Here is a 16763-nt window from a genome sequence, read left to right on the forward strand (position 1 = left end):
ATACACAATATCAACCGACTCCCCTTTGTCCACATGTTTGTTCACTCCTTCAAAGAATTGAAGTAAATTGGTCAGGCAAGATTTCCCCACACAAAAGCCATGCTGACTCGGTCTCAGTAATCCATGTCCTCGGATGTGCTCTGTAATTTTGTTTTTGATAATAGCCTCTACCATTTTCCCCGGCACCGACGTCAGACTCACCGGTCTATAATTTCCCGGATCTCCCCTGGAGCCTTTTTTAATGTGTTAATGTGTTAATGTGTTAATGTTCCATTTGACCATGGTATCTCCTGAGAGGTAATGCGTGATTTTTTTTCCATGTGGTATCTGCATGTTGTACACTGCATCTTTTGGGGTGTTTCCCACTGTTTTTTCTTAATTACAGGTTAGGCATAAATGTCGTATGAGAGCATGATACATACTGAGAGTTAATGTGGGATTCTACTGTCTGGTATCTGCCCATTGTACTTCAGCTTTTGGGGACATTTACAGTGGGTTTATTTTTTTTATTTCAGATCGTGTGTTCATGTTCCATTAGAACGTGGTATCTGCTGAGAGGTAATATCTGAGTTTACCATGTACCATGTGGTATCTGCAGATTGTACACAGCATTTTGGGGGATGTTTCCCTCTGTTTCATAATTACAGGTCATCTGTTAATGTCCTATTCGACTCTGGTACCTGCTGTGAATTAATGTGAGATATTACCAAGTGGTGTCTGCAGATTCTGCACTGCATCTTTTGAGGGTAATATCACATTTTTTTAAATGGCTGTTCATCTATTAATATTCATTAATGTGTGGTATCTGCTAGACTTAATGTGGGATTTTATCGTGTGGTATCTTCAGAGCAGTAGTGCTCAGACAGTGGGACGATATTTCTCACACAATATTTCTGTTTGTTCCTCGCAGGTATGAGAGAGTAGGTAGGATTTACGTCGGGGGCAAAGAAATGGGGCGGCGAAAGGCTGAGTCGCGTGGACCGCAGACAAAGGAGCGGTTTACAGACAGAATTTCAGCATGCCTGCGTGGCTGTCAGCGCTCCTCAACAGGTATTTCGGGATGGGGCCGGTGGCGCGATTCACCAGTTCCTCCCGCGTTTTTTCAGCGGCGTCTTGTGGGCGGCCATTCTGGCCCAGCGGTTTGTTTTACTGCGTTTTTCGTTGGCCATTTCGAGAGGGAGACATTGCCGTGTTCTTGTGTTTTTCCCGTGCTTTTTACCAGCCATTTGGTGGAGGGACGTAGCAGCGTGTAGCACCTTTTTTCTCCTACGTTTTTGCCCTGCCATTCATGATGCATCCTATTATCACAAATAGAAGTAAGTGCATACGCGCCTGATTGCCACTAGATGGTAGCAGTGGCTCAATTATGTTTTAGTGTACAAAGTCAAACTTCTGGCCACTAGAGGGTAGCAATGTCCAATTCCTATAGTTTCTACAAGAGTGGCAGTGCTTTATTTAGTAGGAGCACTTTTAAATGTGTGTGGGATGAAAGGGCTTTGCTGCATGTATGCGTTTAATATGTTAAATTGGAACATATCTCTTACTCTGTTTATGGTTATATCTTTTGGAACATTGAACCTGCAAGTAGGTGCAAAAATGTTGGGGTACAAATGCGGCAATTAAATAATTGTACTGGGTTGGGGATGTTACCAGTTCTTGTAACTCCAAAAGGTCGCTGTTATACTAAATTTATTCACGTTTGGACAGAATGCATAAAAGCTGCCAGGACAATCTTGTGTGTGATGGTTTCTTAATGGTTCCATTTTAGTTTTATGTTAAAGATTATGCCGCAGCAGCGTCTGAGAAGGCAGCTGGAAAAGAGGGTGCAGCGGTGTCGGGCTGCAGGCCGTGCCGGAGGTCGCGGAGTGTGTTAATGTTCCATTTGACCATGGTATCTCCTGAGAGGTAATGCGTGATTTTTTTTCCATGTGGTATCTGCATGTTGTACACTGCATCTTTTGGGGTGTTTCCCACTGTTTTTTCTTAATTACAGGTTAGGCATAAATGTCGTATGAGAGCATGATACATACTGAGAGTTAATGTGGGATTGTACTGTCTGGTATCTGCCCATTGTACTTCAGCTTTTGGGGACATTTACAGTGGGTTTATTTTTTTATTTCAGATCGTGTGTTCATGTTCCATTAGAACGTGGTATCTGCTGAGAGGTAATATCTGAGTTTACCATGTGGTATCTGCAGATTGTACACAGCATTTTGGGGGGTGTTTCCCTCTGTTTCATAATTACAGGTCATCTGTTAATGTCCTATTCGACTCTGGTACCTGCTGAGAATTAATGTGAGATATTACCAAGTGGTGTCTGCAGATTCTGCACTGCATCTTTTGAGGGTAATATCACATTTTTTAAAATGGCTGTTCATCTATTAATATTCATTAATATGTGGTACCTGCTAGACTTAATGTGGGATTTTATCCTGTGGTATCTTCAGAATTTATACAGCAGCTTTTTTTTGGAGGGGGGGGGGGGACATTTTCACTGTTTTTTTAAGTTGCAGTCGTGTGTTAATGGCCCTTTAGAGCATGGTACCTTCTGAGAGTTAATGTGGGATTTTACTGTGTGTACACTAGCTATTGAGGTGTTTCCCACTGCTTTTTTTATTGCAGGTCTTGCATTAATGTCGTATCAGTGCATGCTACATATTGAATGCTAATTTTACTGTCTGGTATCTGCAGATGGTACATGGCAGCTTTTTGGGGACAATTACACTATTTTTTTTTTTAAATAGCAGATCGTGTGTTAATAACGAGGCCCACCCCTTAACGTGTGTTAATAACGAGGCCCACCCCTTAAAGGGAGGCCGATCACAACCCGGTGAAGGGAGCATTGCTGTGTACAGTTGCTGGTGGCTGATTAATTTCATCCCTGCAAGCACCTTTTCACCTCATATTCCTTCCCTACAGTGGTGCTCAGACAGTGGGACGATATTTCTCACACTGAATATTTCTGTTTCTTCCTCGCAGGTATGAGAGAGTAGGTAGGATTTAAAAAAAAGCGGAGGATCGTGATGACTATCGGAGGGCAGTTGTGTGCTTAAAATAAAAATAAAATAAAATAAAATTCGGGAGTGAGCGTTTGCATGGGGTTCGAAGGTGTAGGGTCAAGGGGGGGCAGGTAACAAGGAGCCGGGTATGGATCGGGTGGTAACATAGTAGATGACGGCAGAAAAAGACCTGCACGGTCCATCCAGGCTGCCCAACAAGATAACTCATATGTGCTTATTTTTGTGTATACCCTACTTTGATCTGTACTTGTGTTCTTCAGGGTACAGACCGCATAAGTCTGCCCAGCACTATCCCCGCCTCCTAACCACCAGCCCCGCCTCCCAAGCACCGGCTCTGGCACAGACTGTATAAGTCTGCCCAGCACTCTCCAGCTTCTTCTTCCTGCCTGTTCCAGTCCGCCTGATCCAGCTTCTCCCTGCTTGTTCCAGTCCGCCTGTTCCAGCTTCCTGCTTGTTCCAGTCCGCCTGTTCCGGCTTCCTGCTTGTTCCAGTCCATCCGCTCCAGTTTGTTCCAGTCTGCCTGATCCAGCTTCTCCCTGCTTACTCCAGGCCTTCTGCTCCAACTTGCTCCAGCCTGCCTGATCCAGCCTGTTCCAGTCCGCCAGCTCTTGCTTCATACCATTCCAGCTTGTTCCAGTACTGCTGCTGTGCTCTCCACCGCACTCACCTGCTCCTGCCTGCCTGCTGCCCAATCCACCTGCTCCTGCCTGCTAGCCACTCAACCTGCCCACTAGCCAATCACCTGACTGACTGACTGTCCACCCTGGAACCTGCCTGCCTCCCTGCCCATCTTCCTACCAACTCATCACTCCCTGGCCGACTGCGCACCCTCACCTGCCTGTTTCCCAGCCCATCTACCTGCCCTGTGGATACCTCAGTCACTACTCATGGCCCCCAATCACATTCTACTCCTTGCCCTGTCCCTCCCTAATCTTTTCCCCCTCCCACCGCTGTATACCACACGATCTCACTACCCATCCCTGTCCTCTTCCGTCCTGCTCACTACTGCAATACCCTACCTACCCTTGTCCCCCACCACCTCACCATCCCTATTGTCGTCCTCCTCCTTCCTAGCTCTCAACTTTCAACACCTCCTTCCTGCCATGAACCCTTCCCCATTCCTCCTAAGCACATACTGTCGTCGCCTTCGTCGCCCTTCCTCACCCACCCTTCTCCGCACTCTCTTGCTCCTTCTCCTGCTATCCGCGGGAGACATCAATCCCAACCCAGGTCCCCCACACCTGTCCTTGTCCTCATCTCATCTATACAAACGTTCCCGCAATATCTCCAATCTCATCTCTATTCCCCTCCTCCCCCTCCTCCCTCCCCTTCTCGTGCGCCCTGTGGAACGCCTGCGCAATCTGCAACAAACTTCCCTTCACCCACGATCTCTTCATCTCCCATTCCATTCAACTGCTCGCCCTAACTGAAACCTTGCTCACCCCTGACGACTCTGCCTCAATCGCGGCCCTATGCCACGGAGGCTATCTTTTCTCCCATTCGCCCCGCCCAGTTGGTCGCGGAGGTGGCATCGGGCTACTACTTTCGCCCTCCTGCAGTTTTCAACCTCTGCACCTACCAGTCTCACTGCTTCTCATCCTTTGAAGTTCACTCCATTCGTCTATTCCACCCGCTGCCACTCAGAGTTGCAGTCATTTACCGCCCCCCTAATGTCCCTCCCTTCTTTCCTTACCGACTTCGATGCCTGGCTCTCCGTTTTTCTTGAGCCCTCATCTCCATCCCTCATTCTTGGTGACTTCAATATACACATTGATAACCCATCCGACTCATATGTTTCTCAGTTCCTCACTCTTACCTCCTCCTTCAACCTCCAACTGAGCTCCTCCACCCCTACTCACAAATCTGGCCACTGTCTTGATCTCGTCCTCTCTTCTACTTGCTCACCCTCCAATTTCCGCCCATCAGCTCTTCCTCTCTCTGACCATCACCTAATCACATTCACACATCAGCACCCTCCCCCTCAATCTCGCCCAACACTAAATACTACTTGCAGAAATCTCCAGGCTGTTGACCCCCTCACCTTATCCTCTAGTATCTCTGATCTCCTCCCTTCCATCATGTGCTCCGAATCTGTTGACAAAGCTGTCTCCACTTACAATGCCACTCTCTCCTCTGCTCTAGACACCTTGCACCGTCCATCTCCCGTCCCACAAGGCATACCAATCCCCAGCCCTGGCTGACCCCTTGCACCCGATACCTTCGCTCCTGCGCCCGTTCGGCTGAACGCCTCTGGAGGAAATCTCGCACCCATACTGATTTCATTCACTTCAAATTCATGCTATCCTCCTTCCAGTGGCGTAGGAAGGGGGGGCGGACCGCCCCGGTTGCACGCCGCTGGGGGGTGTCGGCTCCGCGCTGGTGCACTGCCCTCTCTGCCCCGGAACAGGTTACTTCCTGTTCCGGGACAGAGAGAGCAGTGAACCAGCGCGGAGCCGACACACCCCACCAAAGTTCAGTTGGGGCGGATCAGCCCTCCCGCCCGTCCCTCGCCGCAGGTATGCGCTCCGGGGGGGGGGGGGGGGGGGGAGGTATGCGCTCTGGGGGGGATCTGTCCTTGGGCCCCTCCTTTTTTCAATCTACACCTCTTCCTTAGGCTCCCTGAGCTCATCTCGCGGTTTCCACTATCATCTTTATGCTGACGACACCCAGCTGTATCTCTCCACACCAGACATCACCGCCTGTTCCTCAGACCCCATCCCCACCAACCTACTTAGCACCATCGCTCCTACTATCACCCCCACCATCTGTCATATCCTCAACCTCTCTCTCTCCACTGCAACTGTCCTCGACACCTTCAAGCATGCAGTGGTCACACCACTCCTCAAAAAAACATCTCTTGACCCTACCTGTCCCTCCAACTACCACCCCATTTCCCTCCTACCCTTCCTCTCCAAGATACTTGAACGCGCCATTCACAGCTGCTGCATTGATTTTCTCTCCTCTCATGCCATCCTCGATCCGCTTCAATCCGGCTTTCGCCCCCTACACTCGACAGAAACAGCACTATCTAAAGTCTGCAATGACCTGTTCCTCGCCAAATCCAAAGGTCACTACTCCATCCTCATCCTCCTCGACCTATCCACCGCTTTTGACACTGTCAATCACAACCTACTTGTTGACACACTCTCCTCCTTTGGGTTCCAGGGCTCTGTCCTCTCCTGGTTCTCCTCCTATCTCTCCCATCGTACCTTCAGAGTACACTCTCATGGTTCGTCCTCCTCCCCTATCCCGCTCTCTGTTGGAGTTCCTCAGGGATCTGTCCTTGGGTCCCTCCTTTTTTCAATCTACACCTCTTCCTTAGGCTCCCTGATCTCATCTCGCGGTTTCCACTATCATCTTTATGCTGACGACACCCAGCTGTATCTCTCCACACCAGACATCACTGCGGAAACCCAGGCCAAAGTATCGGCCTGCTTATCCAACATTGCTGCCTGGATGTCCAACCGCCACCTGAAACTGAACATGGCCAAGACTGAACTTATTGTTTTCCCACCCAAACCCACTTCTCCTCTCCCTTCACTCTCTATCTCAGTTGATAACACCCTCATCTTCCCCGTCTCATCTGCCCGCAACCTCGGTGTCATCTTCGACTCCTCCCTCTCCTTCTCTGCGCATATCCAGCAGATAGCCAAGACCTGTCGCTTCTTCCTCTACAACATTAGCAAAATTCGCCCTTTCCTCTCTGAGCACACCACTCGAACTCTCATGACCTCTCGCCTTGACTACTGCAACCTACTCCTCACCGGCCTCCCACTTAGCCATCTATCCCTCCTTCAGTCCATCCAGAACTCTGCCGCACGTCTTATCTTCCGCCTTGACCGATATACTCATGTCACCCCTCTCCTCAAGTCACTTCACTGGCTTCCGATCAGATACCGCATACAGTTCAAGCTTCTCCTACTAACCTACAAATGCACTCGATCTGCAGCCCCTCCTTACCTCTCTACCCTCATCTCCCCTTACGTCCCTACCCGTAACTTCCGCTCTCAAGACAAATCCCTCCTTTCAGTACCCTTCTCCACCACCGCCAACTCTAGGCTCCGCCCTTTCTGCCTCGCCTCACCCCATGCTTGGAACAAACTCCCTGAGCCCATACGCCGGGCCCCCTCCCTACCCATCTTCAAATCATTGCTCAAAGCCCACCTCTTCAATGTCGCTTTCGGCACCTAATCACAACACCTGTACTCAGGAAATCTAGACTACCCCAACTTGACATTTCGTCCTTTAGATTGTAAGCTCTTCTGAGCAGGGACCGTCCTTAGTTATTAATTTGTACAGCGCTGCGTAACCCTAGTAGCGCTCTAGAAATGTTAAGTAGTAGTAGTATGCCTGCCTCCCACCACCGGCTCTGGCACAGACCGTATAAGTCTGCCCAGCACTATCCCTGCCTCCCAACCACCAGCCCCGCCTCCCGATCTTGACTAAGCTCTGTGTCTCGGAGTTCCTGCCAACCCTTGTCTCTAGTTTCAGTCCTTGTCCTGCCTGTCTTCTCCAGCCTTGTCTTGTCCAATTCTAGCTTCTGCCTTGTCCCATGTGGTTGTGGTTGGTGCTTGGTGGACAGAGGTGACATAATGGGAACGTACGGTAGGGTGTGCTGGGGAGTGTGGGAGAATTAGCGCAGTTCACAGATAGCGAATATTGGCCCGGAAGTGCAGTCGTATCAGGACCCGTTGTGATGGCGGTGGTTTTCGCCAGCAATTGTGTCGAGAGCAGCGAAATGGTGGGTAGCGTGTGGTCGCATACAAAACGGCGGTGTTTTGCTATTGGCTAGCTCCGCATCGATAGCGGTGGTTTCGACGGCTTTTACGTCGGGTGCAACGAAATGGGGCAGCGAAAGGCATGTGAGGGGGGACCAGTGCACTACGAATGCTGGCTCCTCACACGACCAAATGCCTTGGATTTGGTCATTTTTCAGATGGGTGTTCTCGCCATATTTGTTCGTTAGCGTGAGGCAGCAACGAGACACGGCAAACAGTAAGTCTGTGGGCTTGTTTTTTTATTAAGATAATGGAGTACTTTAAGGGTGGTAAGGTGGCTTATTATGTTTATATGTTTTCTATTTTTTGATAGATCTGGTGTATAGCTCCCCCTTGACGAAGCACAGATTGCAAAACAGGCACCTGTCGGGGCACAAGAGCACACCAGTTTGACCAGATAAGTGTCACGTAACCACAATGCTGTGCTTATGTGATATTAAAAGTAAATGAGTATTTCTAAGATAAGCAGCATAAAATGTATTGCACTGTTTTGGGATCTTGCCAGGTACTTGTGACCTGGATTGTCCACTGTTGCAAACAGGATACAGGGCTTGATGAACTTTTGGTCTGACAATGCTTATGTAATTATGTTCATATATATTACCTGACTGTATGAGTTACTTATGTATTCCTATCTGCTTCCTGCCTCTGTGCTTTTGTATATTCACGTATGTGTTACCTGACTCTATGGGTTACTTATATTCACCTATCTTTATCTTGCCTCTGTGCTTTTGTTTCAAGATGTTGACTGCATTTGCTTATGTACTACAACACTATATTATTAACCTATAGCGTTGTGAAATATCACGAGTACAATAAAGGGGGAAGATTATGGGAGAACTCCAGGCATGGTAATTGCGGGGAAAGTGAGGAGGGTGTAAATTTACAGTTGATCACTGTTTTATGGAATTAATGTGGTTGTGTTTCAAACAGGACAATCCCATGAAAGCTCAAGTTACTCTGCCCGAAAGGACTGTCAGATGGCTTTGAACTGTGCTGATTATGCAGGCATTAAATTGAGACAACTTTTGAAACCTTTGAACAGATGCTGGAGCAACTGCAACTTACTTGCACACTGCTACAACAGGAAAAGCCTTATATTACAGTGTGACTTTTAGACTGATATTGAGGCAGTGATTTCATGCAAAGGGAGAACCATCTACCTCAGGTCATCGGAAGACTACGTCTATCTGTCCTAAGGACACCCTGTGACCCTCAAGGACTGTCAATGAACCCCACTGCAGTAGTGAGATACCTGAGAGGGATATACAGAATTACAGTATCTCAAATTTAGAAAGACACTGCAGAGGGCAGGGGAGGCAGAGAAAGTAAGGATTTATGTAAGTCATTCAGATCACCCCATTAGATCACAGTTCTTCTATCTCACCACCAAGTCCTCGAACGCCCGACCCTTAAACATTAGAAGCTTAACCGAATACCTTCTGTTTCACAAAATGCTAAAATCACACCTCTACTCAAAATGTTTTAGTGATGCAGGTTAATCTTCACCGATGACCACCCACACATCACAATTCTGTTCCTCCTCATTTTCCCACTGATCAACAATGACACCTCCCCTAATTTTAGACTTTGAATATCTTACTCTCCCTTAAGACTCACAGCTACACTTCTCTATGTCCCAATGTAAATGTGTTAATCGCCCACTACAATTCGTATCAATTGTTATTAGTTACACTGTACGTCACGTTGACTGCTCTTTGTTAAGCCATATTGAACCAAACCTGATTTGGAAAATGTGGGATATAAGACCAAATAAATGCATTAAAACAAAAAGGAAAGTCTGTGAATATTTTTACTCAGGAAAACTGCATCCGTTTTTTTAAAGCAGAAGTACACATATACTTCCACTTTAAAAATATCTGTGGATGCAGAATACCCCTGACTGTTTGCATCTGTTTTTCTTTTTTTTTTTTATGTGGGTGAGGAACACCCCTGAACGTTTGAATCTGTTGTTTTAAATGTTTTTTTTTTAATTATGTGTGTACTTATGCCAGTAAAGCAGATAGGAGCTGGAAATGCAATATGTGCCTGTTAATTTTCTCTCGACCACCTTTAAATGAGACCGACAATACTAATGTTGTTCCAGATGGGTACTTCTTACCATGTTGAGGCAGGACAATTTTCAGACAGTCAATTTGTGTGATTAAGTCACAATTTATTCAATAACTGGCTTTGAATATGGCAGGATAACTTTCAGGCAGCCAGTGTGTGTGATTACATCGCTATTTACTCTGAAAATTGTCCTCTCTATTGGGTCACTCCCAGGGGATATAGCAGGAAGTAAAAATACTGGTGCCAAAGGGATGCGAGTGAAAGGAAGTGAAGAGTAGTGCTCACCTCGGTGGCTTTGTGGATGAGAATGTGGTAATGGTAAGAGAAAAGTGAATAGGTAAGTTTGTCCCCCTCGTTTACTCACAGGTCTAGTGTGCCCTCGAAAGGGGAGCAGCGATTGCTTTCCTCGCCCTGCTCCACTTATAGAAAGGAGAGCATTTTCAAGTAATGGTATGTTTGAAGCTTTTTTTTTATTAATATAAGAATTTCCCTACTGGATCAGACCAAAGGTCCATCTAGTCCAATATACTAACAGTTTATGGACTTTACCTCCAGGAATTTCCTCGCCCTGCTCCGTTTATAGAAAGGAAAGCATATACATAAGTACATAAGTATTGCCATACTGGGACAGATCAAAGGTCCATCAAGCCCAGCATCCTGTTTCCAACAGTGATCAATCCAGGTCACAAATACCTGGTAAGATCCAAAAAAAGTACAAAACATTTTATTTATTTATTTTGTATGTATTTATTGCATTTGTATCCCACATTTTCCCACCTCTTTGCAGGCTCAATGTGGCTTACCATACATCATGAATAGTGGAAATATATGAGAAAATAGACATTTAGTAGTACAGAGGATCTTGGGTAACATGATAATGGTAAAACATGATAGTAGTGTAACAGGCAAAAATTGTAAGACAATTCTGGATATTTATGTAGGAGTTAACATTTGTAGATCTTTGTGGTACGCCTTGTTAAAGAGATTTTATACTGCTTATCCCAGAAATAGTGGATTTTCCCCAAGTCCATTTAATAATGTTCTATGGACTTGTCCTTTAGGAAGCTATCCAAACCTTTTTATACTCCACTAAGCTAACCGCCTTTACCACATTCTCTGGCAACGAACTCCAGAGTTTAATTACATTTTAATGTAGCTTCATCGCATGCCCCCTAGTCCTAGTATTTTTGGAAAGCGTAAATAGACGCTTCACATCTACCTGTTCAACTCCAATCATTATTTTATACACCTCTATCATATCTCCCCTCAGATGCCTTTTCTCCAAGCTGAAGAGCCCTAGACGCTTTAGCCTTTCCTCATAGTCATCAGAGCAAAGAATCCAAACAACCAACCAATAGATAATACAAACAATGTATGTGGCCCATTCACATTTTACAAAGTAATCTCCCCCCACAGTCCCCTCCTGTGAAGAGGATGGGACCAAGCAATTAGGTTAGATTGAGAACAAGACGGTACGAGGCTATTCTAGCCCCTTATATGGGTTGAAGGCAGTAGGTGGAGCTTGCCACCACAGTCGTTCACCCAAAACAATAGCAAACGCTATTGAAAACAATAGTAAAAGATTATTAGAGATAACGGAATGCGTATGCATGGTCCATTTGTAAAAAGTCAAAAGTTGTTCCAGTTGGATAGGCAGTGCCTTAAAATGTGGAGGACATACTAGGGGGGGAAGGGGATAGGGATGGGAGGGGGGCTATATGGATTGAAGGTAACCTAAGTTCCACCAGGAATGTTATATAGAGATCTGAAGAGGGAATAGGGAATATATATCTGATATAGAGAATGTTGGAGGGGGGGAGGAGAGGAAGGGAAGGATACAACTGCTGATAAGGCTGGAATCGATTGTAGCCAGTATGATACATATCCCTGAAAGAGATAAAATTACTATTATGACAAAACTGATATACGGTGGAATGCTAATAAAGCTCTTATAATGCTTTAAAAGGTTGAACACTGGAGTCAGCGGGAGCTTCTATCGGCTCGCCAGGACTCAAAAGGTCCAACAGCATACTAATGCTGCAAGCTGGCTATATTGAAATCTAGGGAATGTTATGAACGGTTCTATTATTAGTTAAAAAGCCATAGAGGCTGGGACTAGCAGCGAGGGGCTATAAGAAACAAGGTTCCTCGCGAGGCAGTATATGAAAAGTCCGTGGCCTCTGGTTATTTGGTTTCGTTTGATTGTTAACAATGTTGGTGTAAACTGGGGGGAACCTAATACATAGATACTAGTGGGAAAGGGGAGGGGAGGGGAGGGGGAGGTTGGAGGGGGGGGAAGGGGAGAAAAGGAGGGGGTATAATGAGAAAATGGATGGCAGAAATAATCAAACAGTAGCCAGTTAATGTATATCTTTCTGTATGTACATATGTAGAATTAGAGATGTATATCAATGTCATCAATAAATATATTGAAACATAAAATGTGGAGGACAAAAGTATATATTTTGTTTATTTTTATTTATTTTACAACTTTTTATTTGAAAGCGTCTTGTATGTAGATATATCCTATGCTATATAATAAAATGCACCGCCAACATTCTGAAGCTGAGAAAGTGAAGGCTTCAAGCCTTGAAGTATTCCTGCAACGTTCCGGAACTACGTGTCATCAATTGAGGAGATAGAGCCTTACAGAGCGCACGAATGCTTGAAGGCTTCTCTTTCTCTCTCTCTCTCTCTCTCACACACACACACACACACACTCACTCACTCTCTGTCTCTCACATATACTCTCACACACACACACACACACACACTCACACTCAGTCTGTCTGTCTGTCTCTCTCATTCTCTCTCACCCACACACTCTCTCAAACATACACACTCCGAGGAAAGGGGGCATGGAACATGCTATGGAGAAGAGGGAGGGGGCATGGAAGTTGGAGGGAAGGGGGGCAAGAACTCAGAGGAGAGGGAGGGAAGGGGGGTCATGGAACTCGGAGCCACACACACTCTATCTCTCTGTCTCTCACACACTCTGTCTCTCTCTCTCTCTCTCTCACACACACTTTCTCTCTCTCTGTCAAACATACACACTCTGAGGAAAACCTTGCTAGCGCCCGTTTCATTTGTGTCAGAAACGGGCCTGTTTTACTAGTCGTGAAATTTATTTATTTATTTATTGCACTTGTATCCCACATTTTCCCACCTATTTGCAGGTTTAGTGTTTTAGTGATACTCAAACTATCACTAAAACAGCTTCAGCATGATTGTAGCTGGTGGAAACAGCACTAATAAAGGCTGTATTTTGTGTTAATTTTTCTACACTGTTCTATACAATAATTCATCACCAAATTTCAGGGAGGAGGATATACCTATTTTATAGACCTCTATTATATCTCAATAGAGGTCTATAAAATAATGAGTGGAGTGGAACGGGTAGACATGAATCACTTAGTTACTCTTTCCAAAAATACTAGGATTAGGGGTCACGCAATAAAGCTACAAAGTAGTAAATTTAAAACTAATCAGAGGAAATATGTCTTCACTCAATGTGTCATTAAACTCTGAAATTTATTGCCAGAGAATGTAGTAAAAGCAGTTATCTTAGCAGGGTTTAAACAAGGTTTGGATAGCTTCCTAAAAGAAAAATCCATAAGCCATTATTAAAATGGACTTGGGGAAAATCCACTGCTTATTTCTAGCATAAGTAGCATAAAATGTATTGTACTGTTTGGGGATTTTACCAGGTCCTTGCAACCTGGATTGGCTACTGTTAGAAACAAGGTGTTGGGTTTGATAGACCTTTGGTCTGTCCCAGTATGGCAGTAATTAAGTTCGTATGACTTGGTTGTGCTGTTTCTCTAGCCTCAACTTTTAACCGGGCTTATATTGTTATGTGTACTATTTATCAATAAATAGATTTAAACAAAAATATAGCAGAAGAAACCAATTGCAGTGACTAAATAGAAAATAAAGAAACATTTTCTAGCTTTGTTGTTGTCTGGTGACTTTATTCCTGTAATCATACTGGCTCCCGTTGCCAATTCTTCTAACATCTTTGCAGCAGGGCTTCCTGTTGATGTAGTTTGGATCCGTGGGGTCCACAGGATCCAAGTTTTACCCGAAGCCGTATATCTTTTATCTTTCTCCCCTTCCCCACACTTCATCTTCTCCATTGATCTTCCATTAATTTTTCTGCTACGGTCAAGCTTTTCTCCTTCCACTTCGATGTCCAGCAGTATCCTATTTCCCTTTTTACCATCCCCAGTCAGCAGCACTCACCCTTCTCCCATCCGGACCCTCACCTCCTTTTTTTTTGTGCAGCCGCAGTCCTGACGTCAGAAGCAGAGAAAAATCACAGCGCGGGGCCCAGTGATCCAACCCCGCGCGCGCACTCTGCGTCTGTCGGTCTCGCCCCCTCCGAAGGGACGTCTTACGTCAGAGGGCGTGGTACCGACAGGTGCAAAGGCAAGCGGGTGAGGCTGGTAAGAGATTGCGCGCGGTGTTTTTCTTTCTGCTGATTTTTATCTTAGCGGGAACGGGAAGGTTTGTTTTCCCGGTAGTGGCGGAGGAATTGGTTCTTACAATTGAACAGTCTCGGCTTTTTTGCCTACTCGCTCAGTTGTACCTACTCTCTGGACACAGGCTCTGGGGGAAAAACATTTGGGACTGCACCACTTTTTCCTTTCTTCTTCTTCTCCGCTGGTATCTGCCCCCTTGTCTGATCCCCCTTCCCTTCCCCATGTTCCTCAGAGGCGGCTTCAGCGATTCAGCTTCCCTCTGCTGCGTTGCGCATGAATGAGTGCGGCCGCTTTTGAGGTATATGGGGAAGGGGGTTGCTGGGCCTTGGGGGGGAAGGTATGAAATGTATTTTATATATATGTGGTGGGGGATTGGGGAGAGAAGGAGAAATGTTTTGGGGGGGGGGGAGTGAAACTGGCCATCCTAGTTAATTCTGGGCCCACGCAAAATAAAAGGTAAAGAACGTGCAGAGTAATGGAGTAAGTGTGGGAATAAAGTTACTTTATGTTTTGTGAAGTGCAACAGTGTTACTAGCGCAGGACAAAAGCTGCTTAGCACCAGCCTTTTCCCGCTTTAGCCTTACAGCCAATCAAAGGCTTCGTCTGCATGTCTGACAGCCAATCAAAACGCTCGCTCCTCACCTTCCACCGCAGCGCAGTCTGGTGCTAATTACAGTTTCTGTCCTGTGTTAAACTGTTACCTTTAGGCAACTAGAAGAGGCTTCGAAGGCGAAAGCTGCGTTTTATCCAGCGCTGTGTGAACTGAGAACTTGGCAGAAAAACAGGAAAGTTAATTGAAGTATGTGTATGAATAAAGAAAGTGTGAGAAGGAGAGTGTTTAATGGAAAGGATTTGTCAGAAATAAAAGGTGATGCTGTTCTGGATTTATTGTATTAAAAAATGAAATAGAGAAAGAAGGTGGTGTGAGATGTGTGATTTGTTTTAAATAATAAATGGCTGTTTGATCACTTAGGACAGAAAATAGGCTGTTTCTGATATAAAAATATAATTGAGCAACTGGTTAGGCTGATGAGTTAAAATAGAAATAACCCTGAGTTTTATATATATATTAAAGCAAATTTGCTTCAAGGCAATCAAGACCTAAGAGCTTAAAATAGGTAAAAGCTGGATCAGAAATATTTGACATGAATAATTGTTGAGGTATATAGCTAGATAACAGAGTGTGGGCTGTGTGTGAAAGTTGTAAATGGTTCTTTATGGAATTCTAGAAGTTGTTTTTTAGTGAGTAGAATCTTTCAGGCTGATGTTTTCTGTGCCAATAGCACAATAACTGTTTTGTAATGTACTGAAATTTTTTCTTAAGGAAATTAAAAAAAATAAAGGCAAGTTAGGGATTATTTTTTGTGTGTTTCTTTTGTGGCAGGAGCTAGCTGCAGGTGGGCCCAGGCCCACCCAGTCTTTGTCTCACCCTCTGCTGCTGATTAAGGTGTAGCTACACAGCCTTTCAATTAATTGTGCAGATTGCAGAATACTACAGTCCAGCAGTAGCAAACAGCAACCCTCAAACTCCTGGAAAGCTGGTGGAAGGAGGGGAAGGTAAATTGATCTGGTGAAGTGGAAGTTTATGCATGTGGAACGTCACTGCATGGTATACTGACCCGTTGTACAGGCGCTGTGTGCAATCAGTTGAAGTGCAGTTTGCAGCAATGTCTAACAAGGTAATACAGGACCTATCCAGAAAGAGGTTGCCATGGATGCAGTGGGGGGGGGGGGGATGGGAGACATTACCCCTTGCCCCACATGAGCTGCCAGGGATCCCATCTCCCTCCATAGGACTCTGTACTTTTTTCTCACTGGCTCGTTTCCTCTCTCTCTGCCCCCGCCGGTCTAGAGGTGCCTTTGCCTGCCTCAACCCTGTCCCAGCCTGGTCACAGCACTTTCAGCATTACATTACTGCAGTGCCCGGCAGCAATTCATACAGACGTGCTCCCAGGTCTTCCCTCTGCTATGAAGTGGATGGGACACGGCATAAAGAAGTCCCCGGAGCAGACCTGTATGAATTGCTGCCAGGCAGTGCAATAGTAAGATGTTGAAAGCAATGTGGTTGGGGCTCAGAGAATGGGAGAGCATAGATACCATTTCCAGAGGTGCTAGACCTGCAAGGGAGGGTTTGAGGCTGGAGGGAAGGGAGGTGCTGGACCTGAGGGGGGCTGGAAGTTGGAAGGAAGGGTGAGAGAACCTGGACCTCTAGGGGGACCGGAGGGAGATGAGAGAGATGCTGGACCTGCAAGGGGAGCTGCTGGTCAGATGGAAGGGGGAGAGGTGCTGAACCTACAGAGGGGCTGGAGATTGGAGGGGAGTGAAGTCCTGGACCTGCAGTGAGTGGGGTTGGAGAAAAAGGAGAGAGGTGCTGGACCTGTGGGCTGGAGGGAAGGGAGAGAGGTGCCAGC

Source organism: Microcaecilia unicolor, unplaced genomic scaffold (assembly GCF_901765095.1).
Source record: "Microcaecilia unicolor unplaced genomic scaffold, aMicUni1.1, whole genome shotgun sequence".
In the NCBI taxonomy this organism is placed as follows: Eukaryota; Metazoa; Chordata; class Amphibia; order Gymnophiona; family Siphonopidae; genus Microcaecilia; species Microcaecilia unicolor.